This window comes from Elgaria multicarinata, chromosome 12, assembly GCF_023053635.1.
Source record: "Elgaria multicarinata webbii isolate HBS135686 ecotype San Diego chromosome 12, rElgMul1.1.pri, whole genome shotgun sequence".
Classification (NCBI taxonomy): domain Eukaryota; kingdom Metazoa; phylum Chordata; class Lepidosauria; order Squamata; family Anguidae; genus Elgaria; species Elgaria multicarinata.
Window position 1 is genome coordinate 26,523,002 of NC_086182.1, and position 19,407 is coordinate 26,542,408.

The window sequence follows — 19,407 nt, forward strand, 5'->3', positions numbered from 1 at the left end:
TGCTCATACCGGCTCTGAAGTAAACCTCCTTCTTCCGGTGACTCTGAGCTAGACCTGCCGGGATAAGCCGGCAGGGAGGCGGGGCGACGCGTAGGGACGAGGGAAGCCCTGCAGCGTCTTAAAGGGGCCACGTGCGCCCCGAAAGATAAGCGTTTTTTTAAAAAAATTAAGCCTCTGTCCCCTCTTTCACCGCCCTCCCTCCCCCTCCCCCTCCCCCTCGTCGCGTTGTGCCAACTCTCCCTCCCCTAGAAAAGCCCTCACTTGTCCCAATCAGGAAGCAAAGACCATGGTCACGAGACATGACTTTGAAAGACGGCATTGAATACAACCAAAGGTTGGGGCACATTGTTAGTTTTAAAACGATTTTAACAGAAATTGGAACGGTTTTAAAAGTCAGAAGAAACGTAACAACAACAGCATCACGTGACTGCTGACATCATCTCTGCCAACTTGTTACGTTTCATCTAGACAAGTGTAGACGGGCTCCCACACACCTTTCTTTCTTTCTTTTTCTCTTTTAATTGGTCCATCATCCAGTTTAATGGAGTGAGTGGAAAAGATGCCTCCAATGTCTACAAGCGAATTCTATACTTCCCCTTGTGCGGAGTGCATCCCATCCAGAGACAACAGCTGATAGTTCTTGAATACTCCAGTGGATTGCAGGCAAGAGAGATGAATGAGAAAGAGATGTGTTAGGGGTTGCTCATATGGCGGATTGAAATGTCGATCATTCTTGCTGTCACCAAAGAACAGCTTTAAATAGGAGCTTTCAGTGAAGAGTGTTACATAACCAGTGTTCTAACAATAGCTCACTGCCTTGCAAAGGGAGCCTGTTCGGCTACAAAGAGGAAGTTGTTATAGAGAAGGCAAAGAGGTTTGTGCTTTAAAAATGCACACACAGATACACACACACACACACACACACACACGCACACACACACACAGTTCTTATATGTATCTTGTTGTAGCACTGTTGCTGTTTTTTGCTGGGCTCCAGTGTCTTTCAAAGCCATGCAATAGGCAGAGATGCAACAGGTAAATCACTGATGGGGTGGCTATGTCTGTTGAATTTCTGTCTCATTTCTAGATGGTGTTCCAAAGGCAAGAGCTTCTTCATATGTAACATTTCCCCCTTTACATAGAGAGCATATTTCTATTTTGGGAGATTTTTATAAAACACAAATTGAAACAAAAGTACTGTCCATCCCTAACAAAGTTATAGAGTTAGAGAAACAACTGTAAGCAGGGTATGATGTATTAGGCTGTGACCTTGATCTTGCAAACATGGACATATACAGAAAGCCAGATTCTGGCTGGACATCAGGAAAAACGTCCTGACTGTTAGAGCAGTATGACAATGGAACCAGTTACCTAGGGAGTTTGTGGGCTCTCCCACACTAGAGGCATTCAGGAGCCAGCTGGACAACCATCTGTTAGGTATGCTTCAGGGTGGATTCCTGCGTTGAGCGGAGGTTTGGACTTGATGGCCATATAGGCCCCTTCCAACTCTACCATTCTAGGATAAGAGAATGACACCTCTGCTCATAGGTTTACCACCCTTGTTAAGCCTCTTTTCTGCAAGGTAAATTAATGTGATAGTATGGAAGCAGCTCTGCTGCACAGCCTTTTGGAAGTTTATTTACTCAAAAGCAAGCCCTATTGATTTCAATGAGATGCTGGTGCTTGAAAAGGACAAGGATCCATCTAGTCCAGCATCCTGTTCACAAAGTGGCCAAACAGCATACAACTAAGATGTAATGGTCAGCAATAAGATTCTAAAAAGGGAGGGCCTGCCGGAATAATATTTATGCCTGTTTAAAGACATTCGAACAGCAGTTCATTCCACAGCTGAAGGGTGGCCAAGGAAAAAGTCATCTGGCATATATGTAGCCATGAAGACTAGTCGTCACTGTCAAGACTAGTAGTCATTGCACCAACACTGATTACATTTCGTTTCATTTCGACGCCAAGTAAAAACACGGCTTTTTAAAAAAGCCTTTAATGGTTAAATTCACCTGTTTTAACTGTTTTACTGCTTCTTAACTTGGTTTATGGTTTAATTTGTTTTTAGCAGTGTATATTTGTTGCTTTATACTGTATGCTTTATACTGTATCTGTATGCCTCCCTGAGATCCTAATGATATAGGGCGGGATACAAATGTAATAAATAAATAAATAAATAAATAAATAAATAAATAAATAAATAAATGCCTTTCCTCATAGGGGAGTTACTTCAGACTCTTCATCATTTTAGCTTATATTTTCTGCACTTTCCCCAACTTTACAATATCCTTTTTTTAAAGTGCGGTGACCAAAATTGTACGCGGTATTCCAAGTGCTGTCATACCATCAAATTGTCTAAGAACAGTATGATATTGGCAGTTTTATTTTCAATCCCTTTCTTAATTACATCTAACTCGAATCCTACCATTTTCACAGCAGCCACACATTTTCATTTTCATCACCACCCCAAGATCTCTTTCTTGCTCGGCCACCGCGAGCTCAGAACCCATCAGCGTATGTGTGAAGTTGGGATGTTTTTGCCCCGACGTGCATCACTTTACACTTGTTTACATCTTCGTGAATTCTGATGAGAATTGACCTCATCCACACCTCATGGACTAATGTGTGGATTAGAATGTAATTATCCTTCTCATTTCTCACTTCTCTGAAAATCCTCATGCTGTTGTACTCAGCTCCAAATATATATATATATATATATATATATATATATATATATATATATATATATATCTCAAAGAGCATTTTAAAATGGGTATTTTAGGATAAGATTTCTTTAGAAATGGGTATCTTGGAAGGGACAGCATGTACAAAAACACATATTTAATCACTGTGAATGATTGTATTTTGTATTGTTTTCCAGATTAATGCAGAATGGGATGGACAGGCTTTATGGATGAACCCATGTGAAATTGTCATAGAAATAGATGGACCCATCTATCACTTGGTCTAATAATCCAGCATACAAGGCACATAGGCATATGTGGAACTGCCTTATACTGAGTCAGAACATTGGACCATCCAGCCCAGTATTGTTGACACAGGCTGGCAGCAGCTCTCCAGGGGCTCATCTACACCTACATATGAGCCTTCCAGGAGGAAGGGAAGGAGGGGAGAGGATCCTAGGCTTTACAGTTTCCTGGGTCGTCCCCCTGCATGCACACAACCACGTGTTGCCCTGGAAATCAAGGGGGACATTGCAGGTAGACACACCCTGGAAAAAGAGTGCAATTGTGCTCCACCACAAGTAAGTTAAAAACACACACACTTGAAACTGCTCCCCTCCCACCCCCGATGTATATGGACTACCCCCACACAGCTCCATGCCCATATCCAGAGCCCGGCTACTCACAGGGAAGAAGAAATGACCAGTGACCATGTGCCACACCAGCTGCAATCCTCAGGGGTGTCCTGGGACCGTGGAAAAACCAGGAAATCTACAATCCCAGTTATCTTGGGGAAAGCCTCTAGCTGTCCCTGCTTGACCCTGGGATCCCCTGTGTATCATTTGGGCACACAGAGACAACCTAGAGATGACCCCGGGATATATGCATGGTGTAGACATGGCCCAGGTCTCCAGGCAGGAGTCTTTCCCCATGTGGAAATGCCAGGGGTCAAATCTGAGACCTTCCACATTCAAAACATGGTATTCTTCTAACACGGAGCTAAGGCCTTCCTCTTCCTACATAGACAGATATCATGTTCTTATATGGGAGCATCATCAGTTTGGAATTTTTTTTCTTGGTTCAATCAACCAGAACACATCCCTCTTTGGATTGCTTTGTTTTTTAAGCCTTTCCCTGGTGGTAGTAGAAGATTTATAAAGTTTGGTTTTAAGGACTCCTGCTGCTGTTTTATTGTTGTTGACAGTACATTTACCGACAGTACATTTCAGTTATTGACAACAAGCAAGAGGCCCATCACTATGGTGTGTGTGTGTTTTTCGGGGGGGGGGGGGAGTAATATTGTATGGATCCCAAAGGAGGCACAGTGCACCTCCTGCCAGGGTGTATGTCACTGATGGTCAGGCTAGTCACTGATGGAGCAGTGTGTGTGTGTGTGGTGGGGAAATGCTTTGCACTGCCTCATTGCAGCATCAGGACAATGTGCAGTGTTGCGTGGTCCTCCATAAGAGAGAATGGCAGCTTTTTACCTATTTAGGAGGAAGTAAACGTCGAGGGGGACTCAAGGACACCACTGGCTGGGAGGCAACATCTGTTTCTTACCGCTAAGAACCAAGCCCACGCTTATCTTCAGAACCCCATTCTGGGTCTTTCTTTCTTTTGATCACGTTTGAATGTGATGGAATGCAGGAAACTGGCACTTATATTTTGACAGATCGTTGCCATTTTTAATCGATTGTATTCTGTGCTTAGAGGCTATCATTTCGACTGTATCTGGAATGGTTTCTAACGCATTTTATAAATAAGTAAATAGACCAGTGGGACCTGTCACAGAACATTGCAGTGTGGAGTGCTCCTGTTCAGGATTACTGCCAGCCAGTTAGTCTTGCCCTTTCCCTGAATACTCTGTTGAATTCTGCTCTCTCCTGGTTTTCTGTCTTTCCCCTCTCCAGCAGTCAGTCTGCATTCTGCATCTTTTGAGCATGCTCTGTCCTCATTCATCTGTTGCCCCCCACTTAGCATCCCATATATATATAGGGTGTGCACGGCCGCCCCACTCTGCCCCGCAGGCCGATCCGAAAATTTCGGATCGGGCCGCTCCGCGCCGCTCCGCCCATACTCCGCTCCTCTTTGCCGCGGAGCTCCGGCTCCGAAACGGAGCTCCGCAGTGGAGGGGAGTGGCGTCAGGTAAGGCCGGGAGAGGAGGGCAGGAGGTTTACCGGGCCCTGCCGCCATCGCCGCCCATGCGGCGACGTCAGCAGAGCCTGGTAAGGAACCAAGGGGGAGGGGGGCCTTACCTGCCTCCGTCCGCGGTCCATCGGCTTCTTCAATTGAGCTTGCGGTTCAGCCAGGAAGTCTGGGCCGCAAGTGCGGCCTAGACTTCCTGGTTGAATTGCGGGCTCAATTGAAGAAGCCGAGGGACCGCGGACGGAGGCAGGTAAGGGAGAGGAGGGCGGGGGGGTTACCGGGCCCTGCCGCTGTTGCCGCATGGGCGACAGCGACAGCGGCAGGGCCCGATAAACCCCACTTACCTTTCTGGCGGAGCTCCGGATCGAGGCGAAGGATCCGCCTTCACCTCGATCCTCTTCGCCATGCTCCGCCGGCCCCCCAATCCTCTTTGCCTTCGCCTTAAGGGGAGGCGAAGCACCCCGCTCCGGTTCTAATTCACCGGTCCGATTAGAATCGGAGCACATCCCTAATACACACACACACACACACCCCTTTGGTTCCCCCAAGTCTCCTCTGAAACCAGAGTCTTGTGCATAGATGGTACTGTTTCGTCTACACTCAGAGACTCAAGTATGCTGCTAGCATATAAAATGGGAATTGCCACAAAATATTGCGGTATGAACTCTGGCCAGCCTCCATGCCCTTCTTCTGGGCATTCCATTCCATTCCCCATCCTCTTGCTTTTCTACGGTTTCCCACACAAACATCAATCACCCTCCCATCCCCACTGAACATGCTAAGTCCACATGGAATAGTTTTGGTGTCCTCCCCCCCCCCACTACCTTCCCAGCACTTTAGGTGATTTTTGTTTTTTGTTTTTGTCCTCAGATATTTTTGTACTTTTATTAATTTGGGGGTTCTTTCAAGTCTGTTGTTACTTCCTTCTCCTTTGTGGATGGTGTCATTTTAGCTACATATACATTGGCATTATTATTATTATTATTATTATTATTATTATTATTATTATTATTAACAATATTTATATACTGCTGAATTATCTAACACAGATGCCAGAGTGGGGAACACAGGTATAAACAGTAAAAGATAGAAGATTTAAAAAGCAAAATAAAATTGTTTGGTTTAAAAACAAAGGAACCAGGAAAAAAGTGGCTAGTCAGTTGAGGAAGGCTTCTTGAAACAGAGTTTGTTTCAGGAGGCACCAGAAGCAGCCTAGTGTTGGTGGCTGCCTGACTTCTAGGGGCAGAGAGTTCCACAGAGAAGGGGCCACCACACTCAAGGCTCTTCTGCTGGTGGATTCCAATTGGGCCACAGGTCCACATGGAACCACCAGGAGCATACTCTCTGATGACCTCGGTGAATGGGCAGGTTGGTAATGGAGAAGGCACTCTCTCAGGTATCCTGGTCCCAAGTTGTTTTAATATCTGAACATTGGAAATTGAAGAAATGATGGCTGATAATCTAGATTTACCACTGGGCAGAGAGAGCCAAGCAAATATGCAGACACAGCTTTTAAAGCACAACTAAAAACTTTTCTTTTTCCTAAAGCTTTTAAAACTTGATGTTGTGCAGACTTCTACTGTTACTTTCTACTGTTAGTTTTTCCCTACCCAGTGCCTGCTTACCCTACCCTGTACCTGTTTGCATTCTCTTCCCCTCCTTATTGTTTTACTATGATTTTATTAGATTGTAAGCCTATGCGGCAGGGTCTTGCTATTTACTGTTTTACTCTGTACAGCACCATGTACATTGATGGTGCTATATAAATAAATAATAATAATAATAATAATAACAGTGTGGACGTCCCAGCTTTAATCACTTTCTCTGTACTATGGAAGTAGCCCCTTCTTGGTGGTCTTCTTATCTGGCTAATCTGACTTGTGTTTAATTTTGCCCTCCTGACCCTACTATCTGGCTTTGCACTTGCAAAAAAGGCAGGCATTTGAAAATGGCCCTCATTTTGCTGCCTGGAAGAACTGCTTTTATATATTTTCGTTAATTCTCAAATTGGCAGGCAACGCCAAGAGCTTTGATTGGCAGCTGCAATCAGCACCCCATTCACTGAGCTCCACGAAAGGAACTGATTGCAGCAATCTTGGCTTTGACCTTCCATGTCTCTGCTTCATTAGTGGGATAAATATTTTGCTAAAAACAATATTTTTTTTTTTAAAAAAAACCTTCCAGAAGTCAGGGAAGGGCTGGGCCGCTTGCAAGAGAAACTGCAATTTCAAGGGTGATGATTGTGTGATTGCCAACTGATTGGGGGGGGGGGATGCCTGGCCTGTTTTATACCCATATATTGGAATTCCCCAGAATGTGGGTGAGTTTGTGCCCATCTCCTTGAGGGAATGAAGACTGGGGATTTGTGGTGTCTGCAGTTGGCAGGATGAAGCAGCCAAGGGGAGGGCAGGCATGGGCAGTCTGAAAATGCCAGACCTGCCCCATCTTCAGATGGACAACCCAACCACAGAGCTGGCATCAGAGGTAGGCATCACCCAAGGCCCGCATCCCTGACGGATGGACACTGTCAGCCTCAGAGCCACTAGGCACCAGGGCACTTCCTTCCTGCAGCCAATGCTTGTTCACCTCCTTTTCCAAGCATGCAAGCATTGGCCAGAGTGAGGAGTGAGAGCAGCATCCATAATTTGCCTTGGGCTCTCCCTCTGGGAAGCTGCTCCAGAGGGAGACTACAAGCGAATGGACAGTGGAGTCAGAAGAAAGGAGTAAGCAGTCCCACTCACATGCCCAAGGGCCCCACTAAATAGGAGCTGACACTGTCAACATCCCCCCCTTGGAGGTTACAGTGTGGGATCATCCAGTCACAACTCAGAGACTAAATGGGAGACTTTTTTGTGGGTGGGTGGGGGAGTGCATCTCACTGGGAAAGGAAAGGAACCTCTCGTGCAAGCACTGAGTCATTACTGACTCTTGGAGGGACGCCAGCTTTCGCTGACGTTTTCTTGGCAGGCCTTATAGCGGGGTGGTTTGCCGTTGCCTTCCCCGGCCGTTATTACCTTTCCCCCAGCTAACTGGATACTCATTTTACCGACCTCAGGAGGATGGAAGGCTGAGTCGACCTGAGCCGGCTGCCTGAAACCAGCTTCTGCTGGGATCGAACTCAGGTCGCAGGGAGAGTTTCAACTGCTTTACCGCTCTGCGCCACACGAGGCATCTCACTAGGGCTGGCCAAATGAGTTTTTCTTGCTGCCTGAGATGAAGGTCAAAGATGGAACACCCCACGTGCTTTCAACTTACAGAATAACATTGACCCGGAAGTTCAATGTTACTTGACGGTGTCCTCCACCACATCTGGGGGCAGCATGTTGGTTTAGAAAGTGCAGGACAGGCTGTTTGGCTAGGCTGACCTTATGAAAAGGAGGACAGGGCTCCTGTATCTTTAACAGTTGCATAGAAAAGGGAATTGCAGCAGGTGTCATTTGTATATATGGAGAACCTGGTGAAATTCCCTCTTCATCGCAACAGTTAAAGGTGCAGGAGCTATACTAGAGTGACCAGATTTAAAAGAGGGCAGGGCACCTGCAGCTTTAACTGAGGTGATGAAGAAATTTCCTTTTCTATACAACTGTTAAAGATCAGGAGCCCTGACCTCCTTTTCATATGGTCATCCTATGTTTAGCACACATAGCTTGGTCCTGCAACAGAGGGCAGCATCTAATGTCATTGTTGGGGAGCTTAGAGGAACTACCACTTCTGCCTTCTCCCCATCCTCTGCTGCCTTAACGTACACATTTTCCCGTGCGTTGTGTGTGGTTGGAGAAGTCCACTGCAAAATTTGGAGAATGCAAATTCTGAAGGATGACTGAGTTTGGGTTCACACAGTGATTCAAAAGTGTGAAATTTGTGAGTCACAAACATTTCTCCCACATCCCTAGTTCCTAACCTGTTCATTGATCTAAGATGATTTTAGGATGTTTTTAACAATGTATATTATGTTTTAATTCAGTTTTATGTATTTTATCATTTATCGTTGTTCCCCGCCTCGATCAAAATGGAGAGGTGGGTAAGAATTATTATTATTATTATTATTATTATTATTATTATTATTATTATTATTATTATTATTATTATTATTATTGCTCTGTGCAGATCTACAGTATGCAAGTAATAAACCTGTTCCCCATTTACTCAATACAATGTCTTGTGTCTTCATTTTTGATGCATGTATATATGTGTGATGGGGGCATTCAGCCAATTATGCTTTTTTCAGCCTGGAGAATAGAAAAATAAAATAAATCACCTGTGGATGTGTGGTGTTCAAGCTGCTGAAAAAGGCCCAGACATAGTGGCAGATTAGATTGTTGGCTGCCCAATTGGCATAGGAAATTTTCACACTATTTTGATTTTGGGATTTAGTATCTGCAACAAGGAACATATGTCTTCAGAAGGCCTGGGACCAATGACATCCCTCTTTAATTATAAATTTTATTTCCAATTTTAATGATTCAAAATAAAATAAAATAGCTTGACTTACCACTAGCCTGTGTCCGTAGGGTTGCCAGCTTTCTCCTTGTGTGGCGGAATCCCTGTGCCTGATACGGTTGCCACCTTTTACTCAGTGCCTGAATAAAACAGCAGCCAGCTATGGGCAAAGTTAGCAGCTGAAGTTTTTGCACAGATGATGACGACAATTCTCCCAACATTTTAACAATCTATAAATACATTTTAACATGGTGTTTTAAATTTGTAATTTTGCATTGCTGCTGTTTTTATCTGGTTGAGCTTTTATATTGTATTTTATATTATGGTTTTATACTGTTGTTTTATACTTTGAATGGTTTTAATTTTTGTGAACCGCCCAGAGAGCTCCGGCTATTGGGCGGTCTAGAAATGTAATAAATAAATAAATAAATAAATAAATAAATAAATAAATAATAAATGATGATCCGGATCCACTAGCTGGCCCAACTCACTACAGACCGAGTCTGTCCAGCTAGCAGAAGATGAGCCAAAGTCCGGGGGGGGGGGGCAAGCCAATGAAAGCTCATTAAACTCCATTCCACCACCAGATTCCTCCAACATCCATAACTGGTTTACATGCAAAATATTGTCTTGGACCTCAACTCCCATCATCCCCAGGCAATAAGGCCAAGGGTCAGGAATGCTAGGAGTTGTAGTCTAAAGCATCTGGAGGGCACCATGTTTGGGAAGGCTAGCACTGTAAAATATTTTGGACCGTTGGTTTTGCCAAAGTGTGTAATAGTTTGTGCACTATGTGACCGGACAACACAACAGCCTTTAGTTGGGTGAGAATTGTAATCAGCAATTCCCTTGATTGCATCTTGCAAATATATTATTTTTTTCTCCTGTGGTTGTGGACACCCATCCAGGTCTAATCCCTCTCTTGTTCCCCAGTGTGTTTCTTGAAGATGGGGGAAGCTGAATCTCCTACTTCCCTGCCACAGCTTCTGCTAGAAATGGCAACCACCACTATTTATTTCTTTTGATAGATTTATATACCACTTAACATATTTTAAAATATTTCTAAGCAGTTCATAAGAAAATTAAATGCATTAAAATACATCATGATATGCATTAAAATGCAATGCATTTAGAGGCAACATTAATTAATGCTGAGGTCATCAGTCGGAAAGGAAGCAGCAGCCAGGCACCTCTCCATCATGCCTGGGTCTGGCTCTAGCTGAGAGCCCCCTCCCTCCTGCTAGCAACTGTCGCTGCTGAGGCCATCAGAGGGCAAGGAAGTGGCAGCCAGGCATCCCTCCATCCTGCCTTGATCTGTATGAGGCTATTACAGGGAGAGGGAAACGAAGCAGCTGCTGAACTTTGCAACTAAGAATCTAGTGCCTGAATTTGCTTCTTTTTTTCCCTCCTCCCTCCCCATCCCCTTTCCTTTTGTGTCATTTTTTTTGTTAAGATTGTAAGCCTGTGGACAGGGACTGTTTTAAGAATTATTTTTGTAAGCCACCTTGGGAGACTCTTTTGGCTAAAGGGTGGGATAAAAGTGCTATAATAAATAAATGAAATTAATTAATTAATACAAAAAGCCATTAAATCCAGCATGACACCATAACTACAAGCAAAGTGGAGAGCACACTCACTTGGAGAAGGCCTGTGTAAATCATTAGCCCGTGATGCCTCCACCTTGTGTTCAACATTGTGACCAGCTGGGGGGCAACTCTCAGTAAACAGATGAGTTTCCCAAATGATCAGTAAGAAAGCTAGTAATTGTCAAGCCAATTCTGAGCCGAGCCAAGGAGACTTTGCCCATCGCTAATTTGAACACTCCGAAGTGCTCTAGAAATGAACCAGATCTATGATTCATGCGACACCAGTTCTTGTCTTGGTGCGGTGGTTGCGAGATGTTGTTGTGAAGGATCTGGTTCATTTGTTTGCTGATTACATGGAGCACTCTTCAATAGACTGCTGAGCTAGGTGAAGGGGGCGAGAGGCCTCAGCATGGTTGCTTCAAGTTAGTCTTGGAAGAACGCTGGGATGGCAGGACTTACGGAGACATCCCCATCTGTTCCTCTCCCTTTATGGTCGCCAGCTGTACCACTGCCAGCCTTACCGCCAATGGTTGGTTGGGACTGTCTTTCCCTGGGCTCCAGCTCATCCTCAATGCCACCATCTGTGGTGCTGGCAAAGCCCTTCCACTGAGTTATGGCTCAGTGTCTGCTCCCGAGGCCTGTTAGCGTCTTGCTGCCTGTAATAGATGCATTTAATTCTCATGGAAATATTGAACAAACATCAGGGAAATATGTTTTACAGCCCGGAGCCAGCTCTGAGCGCAGCTAACGTTGTTATTGGAGACGGCGTGGGTGATTTAAGCAGAGACCTGTGACAAAGCCACACACCTGCCCATGAATAAAAGGCTTCCCTTTATTACCCAGGCCATTAATTAGCAGGACGAAGGGGGTCAGGTGATGCGCCTGTTCCAGCTGCCCCGGGAGTGACGAGAGTGTGGTGAGGATGGTAATACATTCCCCTCCTGCTCCTTGGCATTCTGCATAAGCAGTACGCATGCAGACTGATCTGATTAGGTCACGCAGGAGTCCACCCCCTCATGTTAGCACTGGCCTGATGTTTTGTGATCTATTCATAGCTTCAGAAACTACCAGAGTGGGGGGGGGGAAATAGCGAGCTTACAGAACGGTAGAATTGGGCAAGAATATGCTGGAACGGCCCCATGAAGGATTCCATTCCAGAATCTCCAGAAGATGTAGCGTTCAATCAATGGTATGAAAGCAACACCAGCTTCTAATGTTACGTCTTATCACTGCAGATAATGATATCTATGTTGGACTCAGTGTTAATTAAGGCTAAGTGAAAAAGGGGTTATTTTTCATGAAAAAGGTCAGTGTTGAAAGGCAGTTTTCCTTAGAGAGATTTGGAGATTACTGTAAAAAGGGCGCAAGCATTCGGCTATTCAGGAAACATTGGCCTGCAAAGATTTCTATTGCTTTCACATTCCTGATTGGCTAGACTCACCAATTGGCTAGGACCTGTCTGGGATGCCAAAGCGGCATACCCACACACAAGTGGGAGGGATCTGGAAGCTTGGTGAGCCACCAAGATTTGCAGAAGAACAAAACATCTGCCTCCTTTTGCTACCTTACCATTTACCTGCAATTGATGAAATACTTGTCAAGAGAGGGGGCAATTGTATTACACATAGTACTGAAAATGCCCACCTTTAAAGAAGAAACAGCCACTTGAAAGAGCCAAATATTTCCACTCCCATTCATTCTTCCTCCACAAAAAGACCCCATACCAGGGCCCTTTTTCACAGGGTGTGTTTGCAAAATGTTTCAAGGAAAGGAGCTCAGTCAAATACAGAAAAAAAGCCACCCACAACTTCCGCAAATTGCACAATTAAATGTTGCATATCACATAAATCATGCCAATGTTATTTGATTATTTCATCTAACCACTCAATCAGCGTTTATTTATTAGCCTGTAATTTCATTCTGCATCGGCATACATGCTAGCCAACCTACACTGTAGCTTGCACGACATTAGAGTCTTTCATTTTGCAAAACGATGCAATTTCACAGGACAAGAGGCAGGCAGAACAGGACCCTGGGGACGTTGGAAGGAAACCACTAGAAATGTACAGGAACTGTTGAGATAGCAGAAAAGTACAGAGAGCCATGACATGGCAAAGGTGCCATGATGTAGCCCCAGGAAAACCCTCCTCACATCTCAGATCGACTACAGATTTCTGACACCATTGCAGCTGGGAAACTTCCCTTTTATTTTAAAAAGTGAAAATTGGAATTCTCAGGGATCTGATAGATACAGCATTAGTTGAACAACTAGATCTCTCTCCCTCTCCTTGAGTGTTTTATCTAATTATTTTTTAAAAAAAATGTAATAGAAACCAACAGTGAAAACTGACTTCCAAGATTCATGTTTGCATCTGACAAAGCAGGCCTTTTCTTATGGATATCCATGTCAAAATTCATTTGTTGGTTGCTTTCATAGCAGAGGACTCTGTTATGATTTATGGATTGATTGTAGGAACCACATATTAAACTGGTTCCTATTGATGGCTAAGGTTGCCAGTAATGTCATGTTTTACAATCGTCCTGCTGCCCCCATAATTCACACTCAGCTGCCTTATACTGAGTCAGCCCATTGGCCCATCCCACAATTGCCAATTCCATCTGGCAGCAACTATTCATGGTTCCAGGTGCAGGAACTTTCCCAGCTCTTCCCCTTCAGCATCTTGAGACTGGCAGATACCTGAAATCTTCTGCATGCAACCAGGGATCCTCTGCCTGCAAAGCATGTGATCTCTCTTTGATTTGTCCAGTTCATGCTGGACAGTGGGACTTGCACTATTTCTGCGGAAACAAACAAATGTAATGATATAGCATTTTCGAGTGCCACCCCTATTAAACAGTTAGGTGCTCATAACTTCAGGGGCCTCAGAAGCCCAAGCAAGTGTCGTGTTTCTCAGAAAACTCCTGCTTTCGATGGGAGGCAAATGCCGAGGCTTGCTAAGTAATCCACAAAGCTTTTATTACGCAACAAACACCTCTTCTACCTGAAGTGAGTCTAACCTCTTGGAATCGTCCTCCTCGGCAAAACTATGCAAACTAAGCAAGACAATTATCTGCTCAAGAAGAATAAGAAGCCTATTCCCAAACGCCTGTAACTTCAGAGAGCCTGGTGCGGAGACAGGTTCTGGTGCAATCCTAGTTGGACCGACTTTCTCACTCCTTCCTTCCGCTCCATGCGTTTGAGCTTCCGGTGGACCCTAGCATCAGCTAGCTTGTTGGGATGCTCTCCTGCAGAAGAAAGCTCACTTCCCACTGTGTGTGTAGGATTTGGCCTTGAGGAGATAAGCTCTGGAGAGGACTGACTCCCAACAGTGGTATCTCCCATGAGAGTTTCCTCCCCCACTGGTACAGGCTGGCCAGTGTCTGGTGCCACCTCCTCTATTTCCAAATCTGATTCTGATTGATTACCTGAAACACCTTCTCCCAAAACAGCAGCAGTAGGGTTAGACATGACAGCAACGTTCTGCTTAGGTACATGAATTCTGGAAGCTGAGGTGAACACAAGTTGGCCAGAAAGCTTTCTCCACTGTGCTGAACCTACAGTGGTGAAACCTGGGACATCTAGCCTGGTTGCAAATCTACTCCTTGATCCTGCTGGTCTCTCCTGCCTTCCTTTGCAGCAGGAGAGACAATCAAGGGAACAGTAGTGGTGACCTCCACTCCTGAGGGACCCCTTTAGGATTGCTCAAGTGTGATCAAGTAGCATGGGTGTGGGCATCACTTACAGGAACACCACCGTTTTGGTCATCTTTCCAGGCCCTGACATCCACTGCTTTAGTCAATGAGGAAGAAGGTCACACCATAAGGAGATGTGCTTTCAATGATTCCCATTGCTCAATGAATTCTTCCCAAACCGATTTTCCCATTGGCTGCCACACAGGGGCAGAAGAAGATGGATGTTTCCCATTAATTGTTGTAATGTCTGTGAGGCACGTTCATAAAACACCTTTGCAGCCAAAGTTTACGAAAGCCCACAAATGCTGATCAGAGGCTGTGTCGCCTTTCCAATGCATTGATTAGCTCAAGGAAGTCAGTTAGTACAGGCAGTGGTGATATGGAAAGTTGGTGGGAAGAAGAAAAAGAGGGAGAGAGGTGGGGGAAGGAGAGGCAGAAGAAGGGAGAGCCAAGAAGGGGAAATCTAGTAGGAATAAGAAAAAATAAAGATAAAACATTTAAAAGTGCTGCCAAGGTTGGTAGGAGTGGTCAAAGACTTCTCTGGAGATATTTCCCATTGGCCAAAAATGACATCAAATGTTTGAGTTATTAACAAAAAATAAACAAAATGACAACAACAAAAAGCAAAGCAAACAAAAAACTGGAGATGTAGTTTTCACAAGGGTGGGATTTCCCCATTGGTTATTTTGCAACCTACTGTATGTGCACCCGCTCAAAATCATCACGATCTTACAACAACAACAACTTCTACTGCACTCTTTCTCCAAAGAGTATAGGATGATGTACAAGGTTTCTCTTCCCACCTTCATAACAACCAGTTGAGATGGGCTATGCAGAGAGAGAGAGAGAGAGAGAGAGAGAGAGAGAGAGAGAGAGAAACTGGCTCAAAGCCATGAGTTTCGTGGCTGAGTTTGGAAGCTGGGACTCCAGATCTCTGGCTATTACAGCACCCTGGGTGCCTTATCCTTCCCACGTCCCCATTAATGGAAGCACAGAAAAGTTCAGCCACTACAAAGGTATTTTTACTAGAGAAGTTATTCTGTTCAACAGTTTCCTCTCAAATATCTGTCTGTTTGTTTTTAAGGACACCCCCTCTCTTTAAAGGAAACTTCCATTGACCCAATATTTTATATGATGATCTGTGACTTATACTTGAAGCTTGGGCGGCGGGGGGGGGGGGGGGAGAGAGTTGCCCTTTTGGATCTCTGCACCCAACCTTCCTTCCCTCCCCTGTGCCAATGCTCCATTTGTTTGCTTTCAAACAGAGATTTGTCTTCTTTATTTCTCTTCCTGGCACTTAATTTATTTTAAGTGCTATGCAAATGCATGCATATACATAATACTCGAATCCAGAAGATGATCTGAGAGCGCATCACTTGTGAGTGTCATGTAAAAGCTGCTACCAAAATGGCACCCAAAAAAAAGTGCTTTTGGGGCGGGTTACTTTGTCTTATACATTACAAACATTGAGAAGAAAGTTCTTTCTAGGGATGGGCAAATGTTTCTGTGTCACACTTACTAGTAATTATGTTCTGTTCCAATTCTGAATTAATATGAAATTAAAGGGAGGCAGCAGTACCCTCCCAAACTACGTACTTGATTTGTATTTTCTCTCAAAATAAGTGCATATTTTGAGACACTTAAACAGCTAAGAACAGCATCACGACATTCAGAGGAAGGCGGAATCTGGTGCATAGACTTACCTGCCTTCACCATTTGCTGCTGAGGCAAGTAAGTGGGGAAGAGGGGGGGAAATGGGGGTTGAATCTCTATCCGGCCCTCCGGATCTTGCTCCGGATCGGATTGGAGGAGGGTTGGATCAACCCGAAGCGGCTTGGGCCCAATCAGAAGTTCTAGATCGGGCCCCCAAGTGGTTTGGGATGGTGGTGCACAGCCCTAATATGGAGTGTGTCCTGGGCCCCAACAGTTGTCAAAACTGTTATAAAGCACTTTAAAGCAATAGTGTAGATCCTGCCTAAGGGCCTTGCTAGACCAGGTGTTAGCACGGTGTGAGGCCCGGTTTCCCTCCTGTGCATCCAGATGACGCACAGGGGAATCCGGGGTCAAGCCGCGCTGAAACCTGCCTTAAGCTGGCATAAGCGAATTCGCTTATGGCCTGGCTTTTTCGCAGCCCCGGCCTGAGGTCGGGGCTGCGAAACATCTAGCAGGGTCCGTGGCTTTTTGCGGCTGCTTGCTTACTCGCGAGTAGCTGGGAAAAGCCACGGACTGGGCACAGCGCTTATACGAGTGCTGTGCCCATCGGGCCGGGGGGGATCCCGGGGGGGGAGAGGGGCGGGGGGAAGGCAGGACCCAGCAGGAGAGAGGGGGGGCAAGGGAAGGACAGCCAGGGACAGGGGATGGGGGCAAGGGAAGGACAGCCGGGGATGGCGGATGGGGGCGAGGGAAGGACAGCCGGGGATGGTGGATGGGGGGAGGATGGCCGAGCGGGCGGGGGGGGGCGTCAGGAATTGTGGGGGGGATCAGGGGCAGGGGGAGTGGGAGTGGGGGGGCTTAATTTTTTTAAAAAAAACCCACTTACCTTGTCCGGCAGCTCTCCGGCGCACATGGCCCCTTTTTTAAAAAAATGGCTGACGCTACGGAGCTTCCCGTTGCCCCGTCGTGTCATGCGTGTAGAAGCCGGCGACAGCGCGAGCTAGCTGTAGCGTGCCGTCGCCCCTCCTCCCTGCCGACTTATCCAACAGGTCTAGCAAGGCCCTAAGAGTCCTGAGTCTATAAATTCAGAAAATTTTCTGTCTTTCTATCTATCTCTCCTTCCCCATTTGCTGCCTATGGACAGGCTGATGAAGTTTGTGACAGGGGAAGGACATTGATCTCAGCAATACATACATTACTACCTTCCCAAATAGAGAGAAGTTTATATCACACATCCTTTTACAAATTATCACTGGATGGGCATTTCCCCCCTTTACTCCCTATGGTGCTCAAATGTTACCCAGAAGGGGGGGAAAGCCCTAAAAATGAATGAATGAATGAATAAAAACAACAACAAACATAGGCATGCACGTTTTGTACTTTAGTACAAAACAACACGCGAGAGAAAGTTCTGTAATGCTCAGGGAAAAGAGGAGTGGGCCTTTTGTTCTCACCACACATCTGTGGTATTCGTTCCAGACAGGACACTCAGGACCAGCCAAGCTATACTGCCTCCTCCATCCCTCTTACCCTGCGTCACTTTCTCGCCAGATCTCCGCATAGGGACCACACATGCTGGGTTGAAAGAGCCAGTCGGTCACCCTTGCCCTGCGTTCTGTACCAGCCAGTGCCGCCTGCCAGCTGGACAGCTGGTCTCTGTGAAACACGGGTACCTGTTCAAATGGGAGCAGAAGTGGCTCTAATAAAGCAGTTTACACAGGCCGCCACTCAGCCAGTGTCTGGCACACGTTTCTGGTCACCACTGACAAGGGACAGCTTGGAAGCGGCTGGGGTCTTGGAACTGAAAAAGTGCTGTATCAAAACCTAGGCCTTCCTAGCCAAGTGTCCTTTGATCAGGTGGATTCTTTCCATCCGCTGCCAATTCACTGCTTCGGGACCAAAACAATGTTTCATTTAATTTTATGATTTCTTTGTGTGTGTGGTTTTTTAAAGACCTCTACTCTAGGGTGACCATATTTTGGAAACCAAAAAGGAGGACAACATGGTCACCCCCCAAGGGGGCGTGTCCAGCACCAAGGGGGCGTGCCCACCCGAACATAGCCTTGGTCATGTCTGATTTTACAGCACACATTTAAGACAAATCTGTTCTACATAACATCTTAATGTTAAAATCATTGAAATAAAGAACAAGTGAGAGATTCAACGTATCTGAAATTAACTTCACTCACTCCTACTTTTGTAGGTTTTGCTGTACTTTGAAGCTTTTGCTATACTCTGTGTGTTACATTCTCCCCTTCCCTCAAATATCTTTTCTGACTGTATCTTCACTCATTGCAAGCTGCTGTTGTTGTTCACAGGGTTTGCTACTGGCCCCAGATCTGTTTCAAATTTGGTATGGCTAAAGCTCTACCTAAAAGCTATCATGGTGCCAACTTTCAGCTCTTTATCTTTAAAAATGACAGTTTTAAAAATAATAATTTTAAAACCTCATTTTAAAAAAAATTCCTAAAAAATCAATGGATGAACGGATCTGTTTCAAATTTGGTGTGGCTAAAGCTTTCCCTAAATCCTATCATGGTACAAAGTTTCATCTCTTTATCTTTAAAAATGATGATTTAAAAATAATAATTTTAAAACCTCAATTTTTTAAAAAAACCTAAAAAATCAATGGATGAACGGATCTGTTTCAAATTTGGTGTGGCTAAAGCGCTACCTAAATCCTATCATGGTACAAAGTTTCATCTCTTTAACTTTAAAAATGACGATTCTAAAAATAATAATTTTAAAACCTTATTTTTAAAAAAAATCCTAAAAAAAATCAATGGATGAATGGATCTGTTTCAGATTTGGTGTGGCTAAAGCCCTTCCTAAGAGCTACCATTGTGCCAAGTTTCATGTCTTTATCTTAAAAAATGATGGAGTTATAAGCATTTTTGTTAATTCCCATTAGAGCTGCTCTTTGAAAAGAAAATCCGGATTTTCCCTCCCCCTCCCGGATTTGCTATCAAAAACCCGGACAAATCCAGGCAAATGCGGTCATATGGTCACCCTACTCTACTCTAAAGTCTATAGCTCCCCCATCTCATCTAAGGGGGATAATAGTACTCCTGGAAAGGAATGTAATGCACATTAAAGGCAGACTTTGGCCATAGTTAGATGGGGCGAAATCCCAGGGTGATCCCTGGAATCGTCCCTGTGCATCTACATGACACACAAGGAATCCTGGGATCAGGGAGGGATGT